This window comes from Acipenser ruthenus, chromosome 55 (assembly GCF_902713425.1).
Source record: "Acipenser ruthenus chromosome 55, fAciRut3.2 maternal haplotype, whole genome shotgun sequence".
NCBI classification, from domain to species: domain Eukaryota; kingdom Metazoa; phylum Chordata; class Actinopteri; order Acipenseriformes; family Acipenseridae; genus Acipenser; species Acipenser ruthenus.
In genome coordinates, this window is record NC_081243.1 from 5,737,429 (window position 1) to 5,759,459 (window position 22,031).

A 22,031-nucleotide genomic window follows, 5' to 3' on the forward strand; every position below is an offset into this window, starting at 1 on the left:
AGTGTCGGGCTATATCAGCATGTATCCCAAGCCAGTAAAACCTGCGAACGATACGTTCTGTGGTTTTCTCCACCCCTAAATGCCCCCCTAAGGGATGTCCATGGGCTAAATCTAGTACCACCCTCCTGAACTTCTGGGGCACAATTAGCTGCTCCACAATCTCTTCCCCCTTCTTATCTACACGATACAACAAATCATTCTGCATAGAAAAGTGAGGATAGGTCAGAGGAATCTCAGGATTTGTTTGAACCTCATTTACCACCATTATATTCTCCCTGACAGAACCTAAAGTGGGATCGCGTAATTGGGCGGTCCCGAAATTTTCTGCATTTGTTCCCAAATCGAGTAAGTTTTGTTCTGGGTCTGGGCCATTACCAGAGAGGCTAGGACCCTCGTGATCCACTTCCTCTCCTATCATTACGTCCATTGGGAACTCTGGTTTACACTCTGTAACAATGTCACTCTCTAACACTAGAAGTAAGGGTTCTGGGCCGTTACTCTGTGGCTCTCGTCCTGCCACCTCAGTTTTATCGGGCTCATCTAATGCAACCTGTTTCTCCCATAGTTTAGTAAAATTGGGAAAGTCCCGACCCAATATTACTTGATACGGCAACGTCGGTACTACTCCCATTCTATATTTAAGCGACCCAGCACTCGTTGTAATGCCTATAATTGCCGTTGGGTAGTGGCACGTATCGCCGTGTATGCAAGTAATATTAAGGTCCTGGTCCTTATCTAATTTATGCGGGTCCACTAATTGCGCGGCCACCAGAGTTACCATGCTTCCTGAATCGAGTAATGCTTTACCCTTAATCCCCTCTACAACCACTGGGCACATGTGTTTCTCCCCCTTTGGGTTCCCCGGTGCTACAGAAACTATAGTACAGGTATATAGAGAGCTGTTATTAGGTTGTTCCCCCATGTTACACTGCATAGGCTCCTCATTTCCAGGACAGTTGGCCGCTATATGACCATATTCAGAGCACCTAAAACACCTTAAGGGCCTACTAAATGACTGAACTTTAAACCTTTCAAAACCCTTTTGTTTAAGCCCTGGGTCATGTTTACCCTCAGATACCCCACTCTCAAAATGTCCCTTCACAGACCTAGTCTGCTCTTCGGTTCCCCTTTCCCCAGGAACAGTCTTACCAGTTCCGCTGTAGTTCCGGGTTTTCGGGATCGGGGAACGTTCCGGTCCAGTTGGTTGAAGTAGCGCTCCTGCTGCAATGTAGCGTTCGACCAGCGCAACTAGCTGATCTCCATTAGATGGGTCTCCCTGACCAACCCACTTGCGCAGACCTGGTGGCAATCCTCGTAGGTACCTATCCATCACAACTCGCTCCACTATCTGACCGTTGGTTAAAGCCTCAGGTTGGAGCCATTTCCTGGCTAGATGAATGAGGTCGAACATTTGGGACCTGGGGGCTTTATCCTCCCTGTACTTCCAGCCATGGAAGTTTTGAGCCCGAACCGCCGTAGTGACGCCAAGTCGGGCAAGGATCTCTGCCTTTAGTTTGCCGTAGTCGGCAGCCTCATCTCGTTCCAGGTCAAAATACGCTTTTTGGGCATCCCCAGCAAGAAAAGGAGCGACTAGTCCAGCCCACTGGTCAGTGGGCCACTTCTCTCTTTCGGCAGTGCGCTCGAAGGTTTTCAAATAAGCCTCAACATCATCGTTACTAGTCATTTTCTGTAACCAGTGACTAGCACGTATGGGATGAGGGCTAGGCAAAACCCTGTTGGCCAACTCATTGATTCGCTCTGCCAAGGTCTGTATGTCTTTTTGCAGAGTCAAACTGGCTCTCAACTGTTCCTCTCGCAGTAACTGATTTGTGTCCTGTTGGATCCGGTTGGTCTCCTGTTGGAGTCGTGTTGCTTCTTGTTGTGCTGCTTGTTGGACCCGTGTTGCTTCTTGTTGCGCTGAAGCGACTTGTAAGAGCCCCTGCACTACTGTTTCCATGGTTGCAAGCTGTTGTGTTCCGCTTCACAGACTTTATTTTTTTAATGCTGCCCGCATTCTCCACCACATGTGACAGACTGGGGTGTTTTGTCACGGTTCTTCCGGGTCTTGAACACAGTCTTTCGGAACCAAGCACACTGGACAACAGTATTTTATTGTAAACAGGGCGGTGCCTGTATGTTTATTACCGTGTTCTCTTTATCCAGAGTCACACAAATCAAATATCAACAACGTAAACAAAACCAAACAAAACCTAGCTCTTTATTAAGAGCACTAACTAAACCTTTTAATTATCTTTTAACTACCCCTTTCTATAAGTCAGACAGCTAAGCTGTTTACTGACCAAACAGAATACTTTAACTAGGCAGCAGTCCCCTAGGTAGAACACCAACCTTTAATCTGTTTCCAGCATGTATCGGTCTCTCTGCATGTCATACCCTTTGCACACACTCGCGTTTGAACAAACCCATGCTCTTTTGTGGCTGCCTAATTGGAGACAGGTGAAAACCCTTGTCTCAAAATGGTCGCTCCTGTGGAGCTCTGGGAATTGTAGTCTTTGTGACATTGGCAGTCAAAGACTACAACTTACTTATATAACCTGAATTCAATGGAGAGGATACAGGCTTCTCTTCACTCTTGGACCAATATACACACCGTCCACCACTTTCCCATATATTTTATAGTTCACTTTGTCACAATATATATATATATATATATATATATATATATATATATATATATATATACACAGACGTGCTCAAATTTGTTGGTACCCTTACAGCTCATTGAAATAATGCTTTATTCCTCCTGAAAAGTGATGAAATTAAAAGCTATTTTATCATGTATACTTGCATGCCTTTGGTATGTCATAGAATAAAGCAAAGAAGCTGTGAAAAGAGATTAATTATTGCTTATTCTACAAAGATATTCTAAAATGGCCTGGACACATTTGTTGGTACCCCTTAGAAAAGATAATAAATAATTGGATTATAGTGATATTTCAAACTAATTCGTTTCTTTAATTAGTATCACACATGTCTCCAATCTTGTAATCAGTCATTCAGCCTATTTAAATGGAGAAAAGTAGTCACTGTGCTGTTTGGTATCATTGTGTGCACCACACTGAACATGGACCAGAGAAAGCAAAGGAGAGAGTTGTCTGAGGAGATCAGAAAGAAAATAATAGACAAGCATGGTAAAGGTAAAGGCTACAAGACCATCTCCAAGCAGCTTGATGTTCCTGTGACAACAGTTGCAAATATTATTAAGAAGTTTAAGGTCCATGGAACTGTAGCCAACCTCTCTGGGTGCGGCCGCGAATGGTAGAAAAAGAACCAAGGATAACTGCCAAAGAGATACAAGCTGAACTCCGAGGTGAAGGTACGGCAGTTTCTGATCGCACCATCCGTCGCTTTTTGAGTGAAAGTGGGCTCCATGGAAGAAGACCCAGGAGGACTCCACTTTTGAAAGAAAAACATAAAAAAGTCAGACTGGAATTTGCTAAAATGCATATTGACAAGCAACAATCCTTCTGGGAGAATGTCCTTTGGACAGATGACTCAAAACTGGAGCTTTTTGGCAAGTCACATCAGCTCTATGTTCACAGACGAAAAAATGAAGCTTTCAAAGAAAAGAACACCATACCTACAGTGAAACATGGAGGAGGCTCGGTTATGTTTTGGGGCTGCTTTGCTGCGCCTGGCACAGGGTGCCTTGAATCTGTGCAGGGCACAATGAAATCTCAAGACTATCAAGGCATTCTGGAGTGAAACGTACTGCCCAGTGTCAGAAAGCTCTGTCTCAGTCGCAGGTCATGGGTCCTCCAACAGGATAATGACCCAAAACACACAGCTAAAAGCACCCAAGAATGGATAAGAACAAAACATTGGACTATTCTGAAGTGGCCTTCTATGAATCCTGATCTGAATCCTATCGAACATCTATGGAAAGAGCTGAAACTTGCAGTCTGGAGAAGGCACCCATCAAACCTGAGACAGCTGGAGCAGTTTGCTCAGGAAGAGTGGGCCAAACTACCTGTTAACAGGTGCAGAAGTCTCATTGAGAGCTACAGAAAACGTTTGATTGCAGTGATTGCCTCTAAAGGTTGTGCAACAAAATATTAGGTTAGCGGTCCCATCATTTTTGTCCATGCCATTTTCATTTGTTTTATTATTTACAATATTATGTTGAACAAAAAATCAAAAGCAAAGTCTGATTTCTATTAAATATGGAATAAGCAATGGTGGATGCCAATTACTTTTGTCAGTTTCAAGTTATTTCAGAGAAAATTGTGCATTCTTCGTTTTTTGTGGAGGGGTACCAACAAATTTGAGCACGTCTGTATATATATATATATTGTAATACAGCAGGGAGAGGGTTAAAAACCTCCCTGCCAGAACTGTAATTGTTTGTTCATTGTTTAATTGTTTTATTAGTTTAATTATCACCCGCACCTGGTTAATTGTAAATTAGAGCCAGGTGCAGGGTTTAAAAGAAAGACAGCCAGTCTGTTCGAGTAAGAAGCCCGATTGTTGGTGTAGTCAATCGTATTGAGGAAAAAAAAAAGTAACTGTGTGTTCTTTTTGTGTTTGTGTTAAACTGTGTGTGTTTTGTTTTTAGCCGGTAAACAGCTTAGCTGTCCGGCTTATTAGTTAGGTTCCTGTTGTGTAGTGAGCACTCCAAAACGGAGGTAGGTTTTGGTTTCATTTTTGTTTATTTTGTTTATTAAAAATTAGCGCAACCGCACTGTAAAAATCCATTTCTGTGTGCCGGGTCTGTTTTTAAAGGGGCAACGGACGACAATAAGTGACGGCCTGTTTACATTATATATATATATATATCTTGTTCGGTAGAGTCTTAATGATGGTGGTAGTGGTGTTATGACTCGCGCATTGAATAGGATTTAAGTGAGGGAAAGTTGTGCAGCGTCGACCTCACTCTCTCGTCCAGATCCATCTGTATCCAGAGGCAAGACATAGTCGAGATGGTTGGAGATGTTCTGGATGCAGTGGGTGGCCTGAAAGGCCTTTTGATGGTATTTCCCCCACCAAGGGTTCCACAACCCCAAACTCAAATACTGAGTTTTCCGGGATAGATAACCGCCGCCCAGGATTCGGCGTTGGCAGATGCTGGCTGTACCGACTTACCAGGTGACTTACACCCGGTGTGCACCTACGGTAGCAGCTAGAAAGGTGGCACAACTAGCTGGCCAGACAAATATATATATACACACACGCACACACATCATTTTTACCTTAGTTTATTTAAGTTATGACTGTAAGTCGCTCTGGATAAGGGCATCTGCTAATAATAATAATAATAATAATAATAATAATAATAATAATAATAATAATAACCAGGAATTAAATTCCACTGTGGAAACAAAATGTTGTCTCCGAGGTGTTATGTCCTTGAAACAGGACACAAGTGTCGTAAAGACCAGTAAACGTTTCCAGTTCGGGGGCTGTGTGAGAACAGAGGTACCTTAACCATTTTTCTGTCTTTCCCACAATAACCAAAACTGTCTCTTATCTAATATCTGAATTGAACTTCATAGTAAGCTCATTCTACGAGTTATATTTTTAAGATCTAATAATTAATCTATCTCTAAATAGATGTACTCCTACAAAAAGATAAAGGACAAGCTTGTAATGAATAACTATTACAATGACCATACCTTTGTATAAGAGGAAGAATACTGCATTGCTGCACAGACACCCTTAAGAGAGACACTGCATTCCAGCTGCAGTCTGCAAATCATTTCCATCAGTGTTAATGAAATTGCAGTCTGGGGTTGTCGAGGTGCGGCTGGCCACAACTCATAACGAAGTAATGTAACAGTATCTGGTTCACAGCCACAGAACTCTATCCAGACATCATGAGACCTTCCTGCAGTGAAATACTAAAGTTCACTCATTACACAGGTTTGCAGACTAGATTGAAATTACTTCACTATTATCTGGTTTCACAGACCCTGATTAGCACTAATCCTGGACTATTCAATGCTACTTTAGGTAAGGTATTCCAAGACTAGTGTTAATCCAGTGTCTGTGAAACCAGCTTTATGTGTTTTCAGGTTTTATAACTGACATTAAGTAAACAAATAACATGTTTACAACTAAAGAGTTAGCTACTGTCTGTGCTCATTATTGTGTTAATTTATAAAATGACAAGTAACTTGTGTAAAAGCCTTAAAAACACACTAATGCAGCTTTAATCAGTATTTATATATGGAAAAAAAATAAATGGTAAAATAACCTGAGAGTCAAACACATAGAAAAGCCGGATGTATGGCATCTCACACTGATGACCATCTTGCCTCTTCCATTCCCATCTAAAACCAACGGGCATTTCTTTTGAAAATTCACCAGCCTGAAAAATCAAGTAACATGTATGTGATGTAGCAACAGTAAAGTATGTTGCATGATAACAAAAAAGATGATATTTTTGGTATGTCTGAGTTAATTTAGATAATTATGTATTATTGCTGTGAAAAAAAATTAACACAGTATTTTCCAGTAAATTATATATCCATACCTCCCATTTTTCAAGTACATGAACTATAGTTCTTTTCTGATGAACATTCTGCACACATTTGGTACAGAAGAATGTTTCTGAACCACAATCCTTGCACTTCCATATCTTGCATGTATCCAATAGCATAGTGCAACCTCTGCAACATGGTCTCTCTGGTGGACAAATGAGCTCCACTGCAGTGTCATGGAGCTTTCCCCTGATCCTCTGCCATGCTTCCACAGTGTCCAGCCTCCTTGATCTTGAAGGGATCTCAGGATGCGTGACTGCAGTATCATGGAGCTTTCCCCTGAACCATTGCCATGCTTCCACAGTGTCCAGCTTCCTTGATCTTGAAGGGATCTCAGGATGCATGTCTGCAGTGTCATGGAGCTTTCCACTGATCCTCTGCCATGCTTCCACAGTGTCCAGCTTCCTTGATCTTGAAGGGATCTCAGGATGCGTGTCTGCAGTGTCATGGAGCTTTCCACTGATCCTCTGCCATGCTTCCACAGTGTCCAGCTTCCTTGATCTTGAAGGGATCTCAGGATGCGTGTCTGCAGTGTCATGGAGCTTTCCCCTGATCCTCTGCCATGCTTCCACAGTGTCCAGCTTCCTTGATCTTGAAGGGATCTCAGGATGCGTGTCTGCAGTGTCATGGAGCATTCCCCTGATCCTCTGCCATGCTTCCACAGTGTCCAGCTTCCTTGATCTTGAAGGGATCTCAGGATGCGTGTCTGCAGTGTCATGGAGCTTTCCCCTGATCCTCTGCCATGCTTCCACAGTGTCCAGCCTCCTTGATCTTGAAGGGATCTCAGGATGCGTGTCTGCAGTGTCATGGAGCTTTCCCCTGATCCTCTGCCATGCTTCCACAGTGTCCAGCTTCCTTGATCTTGGAGGGATCTCAGGATGCGTGTCTGCAGTGTCATGGAGCTTTCCCCTGATCCTCTGCCATGCTTCCACAGTGTCCAGCTTCCTTGATCTTGAAGGGATCTCAGGATGCGTGTCTGCAGTGTCATGGAGCTTTCCCCTGATCCTCTGCCATGCTTCCACAGTGTCCAGCTTCCTTGATCTTGGAGGGATCTCAGGATGCGTGTCTGCAGTGTCATGGAGCTTTCCCCTGATCCTCTGCCATGCTACCACAGTGTCCAGCTTCCTTGATCTTGGAGGGATCTCAGGATGCGTGTCTGCAGTATCATGGAGCTTTCCACTGATCCTCTGCCATGCTTCCACAGTGTCCAGCTTCCTTGATCTTGAAGGGATCTCAGGATGCGTGTCTGCAGTGGCAGATTCAGGTGTTGGCGCTTCATTAAGGGTTGGTCCTCTCAAGGGTGATGATCTTGCAGGATAAAAACAAAGTTTCTCAATTCTTCCTTTTATGGCCCACTTTTTTGATGAACAAATGGGGCTTCACTGTTCTTTTTGACATTTTTTCTGTGTTAACAGAAAATATATATATATATATATATATATATATATATATATATATATATATATATATAAAAACTCTAACACCACAAATTTTAAATACACCAAGCAGCTCACCAAGGAATACAAAAGGTAACTGGCTTAACCCCCATATATAAAGGCCTAGCTTTTAGTATCAGGGCAGTTCCAATGTTTATAAATATATTAATTATATAGCATGGTTCAACCCTTACATTTAAAACACAATTTTGGATATATTTTCCAAATCGGGTACCTGTTGTAGTCTTTTGCAAAATGTTCGTGAAACTACGGAACCCAGAAAACAATGCACAATTCAACAAAAAAGGCTCTTTAGTGTGACGTCACATCAGTGGGGATTGTTGCAGGGAGCTAACTTTAATAATAAATACATCCAATAAAAGCGTGAGCTAAATAAATAACACTGAATAATCCATTGCTTTTTAAGTTAGTGCAGAAAAGTAACATTGAGAAAGCCACGCTGTTTTGAAGGAGTAGCAACAATCGCTAAGGAAGTGACGAAAGCACTAAAAATATTATTGTAACGTTTTCACGTTGGTGAAGCAGGAGTCGGGAAACAGTGTTGAGTTCTCAAAGGTTCAGTTTATTGAGAACTAAATTAGGAACAGGGGATTCCTGTGAGGCCAGAATCCACGCCAAAACAATAACAAACTCGCTCATAATCAGACACTCCACACTGCAGTCCTGTCCAGCGCGTCACTCCCTTTTACACCGCCCCGTCCTGTCCCGGCTCGACCAGTCAAGACCCTGCTGTGCACCCCACCCCCCTTTCCTGCCACTGACCAGGAGCGCGAGAGCAGGGCTCAGCGCGGGAAGCCCCGGACAGCAGCCACTCACTCATTCAGTCCCCCCTCCTTCCCATTTAACTACTGCCGTGGCCTGACCCCAGAATAATACACAGAACATATAAGGCAGGCAAGACAAACTAGACAGTCGTTACATTATTATTATTATTATTATTATTATTATTATTATTATTATTATTATTATTATTATTATTATTATTATTATTAATAAACAAAACACAACTTACTGAATCCTATAACTGGCATAAAGAGACTTTTAATTTAATCTACTACAATTATTCCTGCTTAATCAGCAAATAAAACACTAAATGCATTTAACAAATGTTAATTTGTAGAATAACTTTAATTTAGCTATCCATTTTGGGAATAGTTTTTTTCCCTCTTGCTTCATTCGCGTCCGATGTGCACCTCAACTGTCCAATTCACATAACGTTAGGTTACTTACCGTAACCCTGGTTCCCTGAAAGAGAAGATGGCCACCAAACATTGTTTATGGGATATACGCCTGCCCATTGGTAGGTGTCACTGAGCTCCTATCAAAGCTGCCTCCTCGGTCCCGCCCACCGAGGGGATAAACCCGTCACGCAGGGAAGGCTCGACCTCTTTTCGCGGTGAGACCATGATGATGACTGACGTGACCTCGCGGTTGGTGACCATATTCTCTTTCAGGGAACCAGGGTTACAGTAAGTAACCTAACGTTCCCTTTCAAGTCGAAGATGGCCACCAAACATCATTTATGGGAAAATGAATACCAGAGCCGTCACGAGGGAGGGAAGAACGGCAGCACACGAGGGACGCCTCAACCCCGCCTTACCAAAGGTCAGCGGTGCGAGCGTGCAACCTCAAGGACCCGCGTGCCCAATGAAGGCACTGAGGGATCTATCACATTAAGGCAATAGAACCTGGTAAAGGTATGTGGCGTAGCCCAGCTAGCCACATTACAAATCTCAGCCATGGAGGCACCTCTAAAGAGGGCCCATGACGTAGCCACACCTCTAGTGGAATGTGCGGCTACCCGCCCAGGCGGGGGCAAGCCAGCACCATCATGCACAGTGGAGACCGTGTCCGCAATCCAATGCAACAGTCGCTGCTTCGAGAGCTGTCCCAGGGTCCGTGTCCCATGGCAGACAAAGAGCTGGTCAGAATGATGGAATGCTCTCATCCTATCCACGTAGCATCTCAACGCCCGAACCAGGCAGAGGAAATTCAACTTCCTATCCTCCTCCGAATTAAATGGTGGAGGATGAAAGGACTCCAGTTCCACAGACTGATTAATGTGGAAAGCTGTAACCACCTTGGGGAGGAAAGCGGGGTTTGCACGCAGTGACAGTCTACTACCATCGTCCCAAATACACATGCAGGAGCTATGCACAGATAGCGCCTGCAGCTCACTAACCCGCTTTGCGGAGGTGATAGCCAAGAGGAAGGCTGTCTTCATAGACAGATGCTTCAACTCAATGGAGTGTATAGGCTCAAACGGGGCCTGCGTGAGAGCCTCCAGTACAACCACAAGGCTCCATTGGGGGAGAGCCACCCTCTAGGGGGGCGCAACCATCGAGTGCCTCGGAGAAACCGGGTAGCCAAAAAATGCGCACCCGGGGACCAGGACCCGCTGACTCCTCTGCCGTCGCAGACTGCACCCCAACCCAAGTTGGAGGCGTCCGTTATCACTACCCAACGTTTGGAATTCACTCCTATTCGGACTCCTTGGTGCAGGTGAGAGGCCGTCCTCCACCAGCGCAAGGCCGCCGAGCACGCAAGACACACTGTTAGCCGACGGTGTCTGTCGTGCCTGGGATGCAGCTGAAACGCATTGAGCCACGCTTGTAGCGGGCACATGCGCAGTAAGTCCAGCTTGATGGCTGATATCGCTGCGGCCATCAGACCCAGTAGTTTCTGGCACAAGACAAGGGGCACCCTCGATCCCTGTAAAACAGCGAGAGATGGTGCTGGAGAGCTGCTACCCTGTCATCCGACAGGTACGCGCGCATCATAGTGGAGTCCAGCCGGAGTCCCACATACGTTATGCATTGCACAGGTGTCAGCTGACTCTTGGCATCGTTGATGGTGAGGCCCAGCCGCACCAGATGCTCCGCCAGAAGCGCTGTGTGGGCCACCGCTTCCTCCCGCGACTGGGAACAAATCAACCAGTCGTCGAGGTAGTTCATCACTCTGACCCCTTGCAGCCGCAAGGGGGCCAGGATAGCGTCTACGCACTTTGAGAACGTACGGGGAGCCAGGGAGAGGCCAAACGGCAGCACGGAAAACTCGTACACGCTGCCTTGAAAGGCGAAGCGGAGGTATTTCCTGTGCTCTGGATGAATGGGAATGTGAAAATACGCATCCCGCAAGTCCACCGTGGTAAACCAGTCGCCCGGCCGGATAGACTGGAGTATGTGACGATGAGTCAGCATTTGGAACCGCCTCCGTTTCAAACACCAGTTGAGGAACCGCAGGTCCAGAATGGGGTGAAAGCCGCCGTCCTTCTTCGGCACCAGAAAGTATCTTGAGTAGAACCCCTCCACTTGAGAGGTAGGGTCCACGAGACGAATGGCGCGCTTGCGCAGCAAGGCTGCCACTTCGGTCTGGAGCACAGAGGCCTGGAGCGGGTCCGTCACGAACGTAGTTGTGATGCCTCAAAAAGGAGGAGGTCCCAAATGAAACTGAAGAGCGTAACTGTGTTGTACGGTCGCGAGCACCCAAGTGTCTGAGGTGCACTCGCACCAGTAGTGCAGCTGTTGCGCCGTAAACTGGGTCCAAGGCCACAAGCATTCAGGGGCCTTGGCGGGGCTGATTGAGGAGGCTGCCTAGGGCGATTGCCCTGGAACCGCCTTCTAGGGCGCTGCTCCGTGGACTGGCCACGGCCTGCGTGCCCCCTGCTTTGCGGGAAATTCCCGCCCCTAGCCTGAGATGAAGCCTGTAGGCAACGTCTAAGGTCACCCAGTGGGGCTGTGGGGACAGGCACCATCCTAGTGACTGTTTGCGCTGGAGGTGCGCGCCAGAGGCTCGACCCGCCCCGCGCCGGAGCGGGGGGAGGGAGCAACGTGGCCACCTGCTTAGATAGTTTTTGCTCGCGGAGAGACCGCTGCAGGATCTCCTACACCGCTGGGCCAAAAGTATGGCCTGGCGATATAGGCTCGTCAAAAGCGCAGCCTTATCCGCATCAGACACCCGCGCCTGCGACAGCCACAGCTGTCTGCGTGCGACCACCAGGCCAGCCAGGTTCCGGCCCAGGGCCTGCCCTTGCAGGCCGGATATCTGGAACAGCGTAGAGGATAACAGGCGCAACTCCGTGGCCACATGCTCTGGGAGCAGGGCATCATGTAAAATACCGTCCATGTATGCGACCAGCATACTGGACGTATTCGTCAAACGGGCACCCTGACCACCCGCTACGTACCCGCTACCTACAGGCTGGAACCCGGGCTCCGCTTTGACTTCCATCTCCTCAGGGAAGGCGGACTCCCCCCACAAGGCCGCAATGGAAAGTGCGTCCTCATCAGAGCACAGAGCTCGGTCCTCCTGCTCAGAGTACGGCGTGCACTGAGTACTGTGCAGCACCGGCGCACTTGCCTTGTAGCGGTACTGCAAGTCAATAAGCACCGTGGTACCTAAGTAGCACTGGCTGAGTCTTACACAACGCTGTATTAAAAAACACCGGGGCAGCTATGCACGGTGCCTACCCTAACCACGTGGTCACACACCTGAGCAGTGCATAGCGTACAACAGGGGGACGGGGCCGAAGCCGCGGCGGGCGATTGACTTTAGCAAGCACAATACAGAAACAACAATAATAGATAACAATATAATACAGCACTACAGATGGGGGAGAGCACTCTGTCTGTCGAATTGAAGGCCTACACCGGTGGTGAAGGCTGACACAGCCTGTGTAAGTCTCGACTCAACAAGCACGCCTTGGTGAGGAGTATACAGCTGGTCCGGCTGTAAGTAGCCACGCTGCGGCTAGTCCTCTGCGCAAGCACGGGGACGCGCAGCTACAATCAAAACAACAAGGCCTGACCGGTGGCCCGCAGGCGGCTGGAGGTAACTCTACAGCGGGGACAAGGCAAACCTCACCCCGTGCGCTCTCCCAAGCAAGAAAAGGGTGAAAACACACAGTTCTTAGCAAGAGTACTTACCGTATTACCAGTCAACTAAAAGGCGACAGTAAAGAGAAGCAGCCTGACACGCAGAGCGAGCAGGTGCTGATAGAGGGAAAAAGAAAGGCTACGAATTAAGAGCTACTGATTCTGGGAAAGCGGCGGAGCCAGCTTTCAGCACGAAGTGCAGGGGAACTAGCAGTAACTCAATGCAGCACTTTAAGAAGAAAAAAGGGCTCAGTGCAACACAGAGAGGTCTTACCGTACCAATCTTGAGAAGCGAAAAGAGGTCGAGCCTTCCCTGCGTGACGGGTTTATCCCCTCAGTGGGCGGGACCGAGGAGGTCACTGGGGGAAGGGGGCCTATCGGCGGCTTTGATAGAAGGAGCTCAGTGACACCAACCAATAGGCAAGCGTATATCCCATAAACAATGTTTGGTGGCCATCTTCGAATTGAAAGGGAACTGTGTTTTGTTTACTAATAATAGCGTACATTTGAACAAAATCCAATATCATAACCTTTAAAAAAGATGTATTATAGCTAGGGACCTACCTAAATCTCGATTTCGCGGATTTCGCGGAAATCGTGAAATTGAGGGGTCACCGCGAAATTCACCTCTTAGTGGCCAATGCATACAAACAAGTACGGAGAGGAAATAAAAGAAACCTTGTTTAAATGAACTACTGCACAACGCAAACTACGTGTCTTCCTTCTGCAGATAGCCCTTTTTTATTATTATTTATTTCTTAGCAGACGCCCTTATAAAGGGCGACTTACAATTGTTACAAGATAACACATTATTTTTACATACAATTACCCATTTATACAGTTGGGATTTTTACTGGAGCAATCTAGGTAAAGTACCTTGCTCAAGGGTACAACAGCAGTGTCCCAGACCGGGGATTGAATCCATGACCCTCCGGTCAAGAGTCCAGAGCCCTAACCACTACTCCACACTGCTGCCCTTTATTCCTTCGCCGTCCCGTGTGCATTGCACTTAAGGAAAAAACAAACAAACAAAAAATGTCCACAAGTAACATTTACAAAATAAATTCTCCAAAGCAGTTGTTTACTATTCAAATGACAAAGTTTTAATCAGCCTATCAGTGCGTCTTTACTGCTTTTATGTGACCTGTACTGTGCAGTAGGGGGTGGGACAAAGTTGGTGCTACATTGTTTTGATTTAGGTTACTAAAATCTAGTTTTCAGCATTGGAGGGAAAATAGTAGAAATGGACGACAAAAAAGCAAAGTATATTTCGGCTGATGATCGTTTTAAGATATTTCCCAAAGAAACTACATGCAGACTGAGGTAATTGTTTTCCATATCTTAATGTGTATTTGGAGAAAATACAATCAATCGCTATTTAGCTTCAGAATCACACATTAAACAAAAGGCTACCACAGAGGCTGCTGAACAGAACGTAAAATAAACAGCTTTCAGAAAACAAAGTGGAAAGTCAGCGCAGACAAGAAGTATCCCTGTCTGCAAGTTAAATAAGTACTAAAACGATCCAGCACAGCCACCTCGCTTCAACCTGCTGCTTACAGTTGGAATTTTAGACCCGAATAGCCACGTCTTCTTTGTTTTGACTCGGTACTAATAAAATAAATTATTGGATGGGACAAATAACATGACAACGAACGTGCCGCATACATTGTCTTTATTAAAGTATGCCAGATGCCCTTGTGTAACCGAGTTTTTGGGCTGTTTCTAATCGATTTCCACATCTGTATAACTTGGCAAAGCTTTGCCTTAACTTCCAACCAATTCAGTGGATGCAGACGTGCAGTCTCAATGTATGGGCAAGTCAACTGCAGGGGGATGCTGCATACTCGCCTTTAACAAATGACAGCACTCTGTTTTAGTAAGGAAGCAAGTACCACTATTTTTAGGCTTTATAGTGTTCTGAAATACTGTCTACTTAGGTGTATTTAATGTTTAAACAGGTCCCAAAAAGTTTGTTTAAAATGACCAAAAATGCAGTGAATAATGATGCACCACTACTCTCAGCAAAGGAAGGCTCTGAATTACACTTGCTCCTCACTTCCTGCAACCTGCCAATGATACCGTACTAGTACGCATGTGTTATAATTAGTACTAGTACGCATGTGTTATAATTAGTACTAGTACGCATGTGTTATAATTAGTACTAGTACGCATTTGTTATAATTAGTACTAGTACGCATGTGTTTTGATTAACCATTGAATGAATGATAATGACCTGCTAAACCAGCTGGTAGGCTTAGTAGGAACATACTGCCTCATTTAAATGGGACTGATAAATACTGATAATGTTCATTCAATGATTGATTACAATCCTATCGGGTGGAGATACTGTCGACTGATGTTAATAATGTTAAAAATAAAACAGACCCAGTAATAGCCTTCGATTGATTACGCCCTCTAGTCCCGTGGGTGGAACACGGAACTGCACGTAAACATTATATTTCATAACTCATTTGTAATATTATTACAAAAGCAAAACAGAAAAAAGCTGACTCAATATCAAAATCGTTGTTTTTCTACCGTCAAACCGCGAAGGAATTTTTCGAATCCGTCATTTCACCGCTGAGATATTCCATTCGCAATGTGTCTAGTACCCCCATGCTTCCAAAACAAATGCGATTGACTAGTTTGCGTTTTGCTGCTCTGGTCTTACAACCTTAATGACGGTAAAGTCTCCCTGATCACGTTGTAGGGGAGGTCACAAGCTTTCCATTCATACCTTTACTTTGTTTGTAGCCCAATCCATTACAGAGTAATCGATGTGCAAACAAACACACCCACCTCTTGAATGAGATAAGGGAAGAAAAAAAAAAGCCTTTCAAAGGCAAATGCATGAGGCAATGGATAGCATGTGAGGTGCCAGAAGACAACATCCCTTTTAGAACTTAGTGTATCACTGGACATAAAGATTTACAAAATGTTTATTTTTGGAGAGGTTTGGGGACCCTTGGGCTTAGCTTTGTAAAAACTCCTGTAGAATTTGATCCCTTTGTTCAAACAGTTCCAAATTTTTACCCAGTATAGTAGACATGTTGGTGAAGCACTGGAAAAAAATCTGGCTCTTTTCATATGCTACAAGTTGAAGAAATGACTATAGAACTTAAAAAAATGAAAAGCGTTTGTTGTTTTTTTATGTATTTTTTCTGGATATCTCCTTCCAGTGTGGTACTGGGTAAGACTTTTATCACACCTGAGGTTTTAGTCTTGATGCCCAAGGGGTTACCTTGAATTCAAGCCCTGAACCATGCCTGTGCTGTCTATACTTTGGAAGATATTGTGATTTATTTAAGGGCACAGCTGGGGTTTTGACAGGTTAATACAAAATAAACAATTCATTTTATACATGATCTGTCAGTGATGTTTCAGAAAAGGACACTTAAAATAAGTGTCTGGAATTCATGATGAATTAGGCCTACATATGAACAGACACAAGTGTTACCCATATGTGTAGGACTGGCAGAGATCAGCAACATGGCAGAAGAATCATAACTGGACTGATATGCAGGTTCACTTTCAAATCAGTGTATCAATATGGTAACATGTGCAGCAGTTTATAAAATTATATTTTGGGATATTTTTTTACTGCTTTAACTTAACAAACGTTATTAAATGCAAACAACATGAATGTAACCTCTTCCCTATCCTCTCTGCTCTGTGAAACGTCACTCCTTTATTTAAAGGCAGGATTCTTAAAGTTGTTTCAGTGACGGGTTTATCTGAATGCTGTCAATGCCTTTGATTTTCAAAGAGGTGGCTAATCTCGTATACCACTTCATGAACAGCTTTTGTTCTTTTGTGGTTTGGAAAAAAAAGTGTATGAGGCTTGAAAGTGTATGATGGGGAAACACCTTGGCTTTAACATTGAGGTCTATGAGAGAGAAACACCCTGGCTTTAACATTGAAGTCTATGAGAGAGAAACAGCCTGGCTTTAACACTGAGATCTATAGAGAGAAACAGTCTGGCTTTAACATTGAGGTCTATGGAGAGAAACAGTCTGGCTTTAACATTGAGGTATAAGAGAGAGAAACAGCCTGGCTTTAACATTGAAGTCTATGGGAAAGAAACAGCCTGGCTTTAACATTGAGGTCAATGGAGAGAAACAGCCTGGTTTTAACATTGAGGTCAATGGAGAAAAACAGCCTGGTTTTAACATTGAGGTATATGAGAGAGAAACAGCCTGGCTTTAACATTGAGGTATATGAGAGAGAAACAGCCTGTCTTTAACATTGAGGTCAATGGAGAGAAACAGTCTGGCTTTAACATTGAGGTCTATGGAGAGAAACAGTCTGGCTTTAACATTGAGGCCTATGGAGAGAAACAGCCTGTCTTTAACACTGAGGTCTATGGAAAGAAACAGCCTGGCTTTAACATTGAGGTCAATGGAGAGAAACAGCCTGGTTTTAACATTGAGGTCTATGAGAGAGAAACAGCCTGGCTTTAACATTGAGGTATATGAGAGAGAAACAGCCTGTCTTTAACATTGAGGTCAATGGAGAGAAACAGCCTGTCTTTAACATTGAGGTCTATGGAGAGAAACAGCCTGTCTTTAACATTGAGGTCTATGGAGAGAAACAGCCTGGCTTTAACATTGAGGTCTATGGAGAGAAACAGCCTGTCTTTAACATTGAGGTCAATGGAGAGAAACAGCCTGGCTTTAACATTGAGGTCTATGGCGAGAAACAGCCTGTCTTTAACATTGAGGTCTATGGAGAGAAACAGCCTGGCTTTAACATTGAGGTCAATGGAGAGAAACAGCCTGGTTTTAACATTGAGGTCAATGGAGAGAAACAGCCTGTCTTTAACATTGAGGTCTATGGCGAGAAACAGCCTGTCTTTAACATTGAGGTCTATGGCGAGAAACAGCCTGTCTTTAACATTGAGGTCAATGGAGAGAAACAGTCTGGCTTTAACATTGAGGTCTATGGGAAAGAAACAGCCTGGTTTTAACATTGAGGTCAATGGAGAGAAACAGCCTGGTTTTAACATTGAGGTCAATGGAGAGAAACAGTCTGGCTTTAACATTGAGGTCTATGGGAAAGAAACAGCCTGGTTTTAACATTGAGGTCAATGGAGAGAAACAGCCTGGTTTTAACATTGAGGTCAATGGAGAGAAACAGTCTGGTTTTAACATTGAGGTCTATAAGAGAGAAACAGTCTGGCTTTAACATTGAGGTCTATGGAGAGAAACAGCCTGGCTTTAACATTGGGGTCTATGGCGAGAAACAGCCTGTCTTTAACATTGGGGTCTATGAGAGAGAAACAGCCTGGCTTAGCCTGGCTAAGTGCCTTAGCTGGATGTGCCACTCAGGAGCTCTTTCCAATTCTTTCTGATATCTAAAAAATAAAGCACAGCACAACACGTTTTTTCTCACTACATTTGTACTGAAATTTCAAGTTTATTTTTTGGCTGGATTTTTTCCACATTTTTTTTTTTAGATATGTCAGGAACTTGTTGGAGGGACTTGGTTTGCGCTGTATTTGAAAAATACCACAATTGAATTCATTGGTAAGCTGACTCGTATACAGTACTATATACGAAACCCTGTTATGTGATTTTCATTCTAAAATCCAATTCAACGAATGCTCACTATTATCTTATAACAAGCCTTCATGTAGGTTAATCCCAATGTATAGTTTTCATTTTTATCTCTTGCATGAGGTTAGAGATAAGCGTCACTCATTTATTGTCTACAAAAAATGTGATATCCATTAAAACGGATGCAGAGGTTGAGAAGGTAATTTACATTAGAAATACAAAAGCTAAACACACCTGACAATCCCCTCAGACCCACCATGTAAACTCTGTACTCTTAACACACCTGGCACTCGAATGCACAGGATCTGGGAATGGCCAGACGTTAACTCCTTTTGGAGCCAGGTGATATCTATACTGTCTGGGACAATTGAGAGAGACATACCATTAGATCCAGTTGTACTATTACCTAATGATGATACAAAACTTCAGTTACTGGAGCGCCAGTGGTAAATTTGGCTTGCTGGTTTAACAGCGGCAGAGAAAATGATAGTACAGTGCTGGCTCCCTCCTCATAGACTACCTATTCGGCAATGGTTGTCATATTTCACCAACAGCCATGTTAGAACTATCTACAGCCAGAATAAATAGAGCAAAAAACTAAACTACTGTCTGAAGATTGTCATTGCATTGGATAAACTATGTGACTGTTGCGATGCATTATCCATCAGCTAAATTCTGTGTCCGGAGGGGGGGGGGAATGAGGGTAGCCGCTAGGGGAAGGAGGGAGGAGGGAGGGAGGGAGAATGTAATATGTTATGTAATATTGTTTTTTTTTGTTCTGTGTAAACCAATACAAATTTGATCGCAAAAAAAAATACAAAAGTGCATGTATTTCAGTGATTGCAAATGAATATTTTCACCGTCCAAGAAATCATTAACAAAACGTATTAAGACGCACCCAACTCTGACTAGTTACCTCTGATAAGCTATTATTCCGTAGAAATAAAACAAGTTAGTGACAGATGGCTAGTGACACATCCAGTAAAAGTGCAGGATGCGCCCTGTAGCCCAGTTATTACTGGTTTGAATCTGGGCTATTCCACTGTTGGCTGTGGATGGGAGTTCTCAAGGGGCGGTGCACAATTGGCCAGTAGTCTAGTTGGCTGGTCCTGGTCTGACAGCGCACCAGCGACTCCTGTCACCTGATCTGTGTTGTCCTCCAGTACGATAGGTCTGGTGGCTGAGCTGTGTGTTACAGTGTGATCTCAAAGTCAATGAAAAGAAACATGTGTGCTTGTCTTCTTTTCTCCCGAGTCAATAGAGGAGTTGCAGTAGCGCTGAGACAAGGTCTTAAAAACAACTGGATATTACAAATTGGGCCAAAACGGAGGTACAAACAATTGCCGATTATAAATAATTAAAATAAGTGAAGACAAAATAGGTAGAAAAAAGCCCCATTAGGAGGAGAAAAAAAGCCTTTCAAAGGCTGTCAGAGAACAATGATGCACAGCAGCAAGGCAATTGGAGGTAGATAAGTGACTCGCTGAGGTTTGCCAGGTTATATAGAGGTAGCATATATAGTTGCACAATTGATCTTAGTTAAGTGCCGTTTCTGGTTTCAGGTTATGCCTTGCAAATGTACTGTGTGTGTAGCCATGGAGTCCATGTCAAGCCAAACCAAGGAGGTTATCCGGGAAAACACAAAAACAAGAGAGGTATTTTAAAGGGGTAAATAATAAAAATAGATTTTCATACTGGAAAAAAATTTGTTAGAAGGGCCCATGCAACTGTGCTGGACTGACCTTTACCGTCAGTCCATCGCTGGGCTTCTACCAGCAAACAGAATATTTCTTACACAGCCACTGACCTGCAAACACACCAAGAAGAAGAGGTAGAAGAACTACAAGCCATATGAGTTGGTGTTGTGCTGGTGTTGTGCTGGTGTTGTGGGTTCAGCTGGAACCAGGATTAACTCAATCAGACCCCAACCAGGCTGTTTAGGAGCATAAACATCACAGCACTACATCCTGGCATCTTCCATTGTGACTCTCCTCAGCAGCAGTGATGCATCCCCGTGCTGCAGCTCAGAATCAGACATACTGAGGGGGCTGATTGGCAAGCCAGTGCTTACCATTTGCATAGATGTGGACCTCCTTGTGTGTGTCCACTCTTCTCCAGATCACAACTGACCTCTCACCCCAGCCTCCTCCAGCTGTGACATTGAAAGTGCAGTTCAGGATGCAGTCCTGCCCCACAGTGCAGTTCACAGAGCTCGGGACTTTCACAAACTCACTGACGACAACCAGCATGAGGACTGACAGCACCCCGGTAACCATGGTAACAGGGGAGCCCCGCCTCTTCCTGAACTCCATCCTGCTGCTGCTCCTTCTCTTCAAAGAGATGAACAGAGAAACACAAACACTTCAGAGACATGGAGAGAGATACAGAGAGAGTACCTACCGATTCAGACACAGACAGACAGTGTGTGCAAACTATTCTGCAAAACCACACCACATTGTGGCAGGATGACAGAGGTTGAGGCTCAGAAACAGTGTGAAGAGTTCAAAATAAAGCTTTTATTACACAAACAATACAAAATAAACCGGCACGAGGGCCAAACAAAAGGGTTTTAAACAGAAATAGATAAAGCAAACTTACAAATAAACGGTAATGCCACCAAGGCTCTTCAAACAAAAAAACAAACAGCAAACCTAAAACCTTCCTCTCCTTCTGGAACTCTTCCCCTAATGGGAGGATTAGGCCTCCTTTTATGTCAGTGGCTGGGACTGATTGTAGCAATGAGCTCAATCCCAGCCACCGGAAACCAATCTGTAGGCATGAAAGGGGATTTAACCCTGTCCCTGCCGATCTAAACTAAAACTGATAGGCAGGGCCTCACTCACCCTGCCACACGCATTTATTCAATAACAATAATGAATAAATAATAATAATAATGACAACATAAATATTACTTACAAACATATAAAAGCTATAAAATAAGGTTTTGCATATACAGAGAGAGGAAGGCCTTACTACTCAGAGAAGTCATTATTATCCGCCCCACACCCACTTCCCCTCCGCCAAAATATTGTTTGAACACGCGCAGCCAGCAAATAAATGTCTGAATAGTTTATATTGTGAACGAGCTGCATCTCACTCAGGTTCATGCCCCTTTAAAAACTATGACCCAGCACACAGAAATGGATTATTTTCGCGCTGTTGTGCTATTTTTAATAAAACACAGAAATCAAAACAAAACACAAACAAACGCCTAACTCCGTTTTTGGAGCGCTTACTATACACACTGGAACCTGACTCACTAGCAGGACGGCTAAGCCGTTTACCTGCCCCAAAACTTTTCAAAACCACACAGGTTTAAACTGTACCTCTTTTTCTCCCGACTGCTCGGAAGCAGAGCACCTCTCCTGCCTCCTTCTACTCAGCAGCCTTGAGCACACTGGCTTCCCTCCTTAAATACCCTGCACCTGGTCCTAATTTAATAGCAACCACCAGGTGCAGGGGATTAAACAATAAAACAATTAACCAATTTAAATTAAACAATAAGCAAAACAATACAACAATCAATGAACAATAAACAAATACAATTAAACTAAAACCAGTGTGCATTTTCACATGTTTTTTACTGCAGGGAGGATTAACCCTCTCCCTGCTGTCTCACAATATACACACACAGTATATATA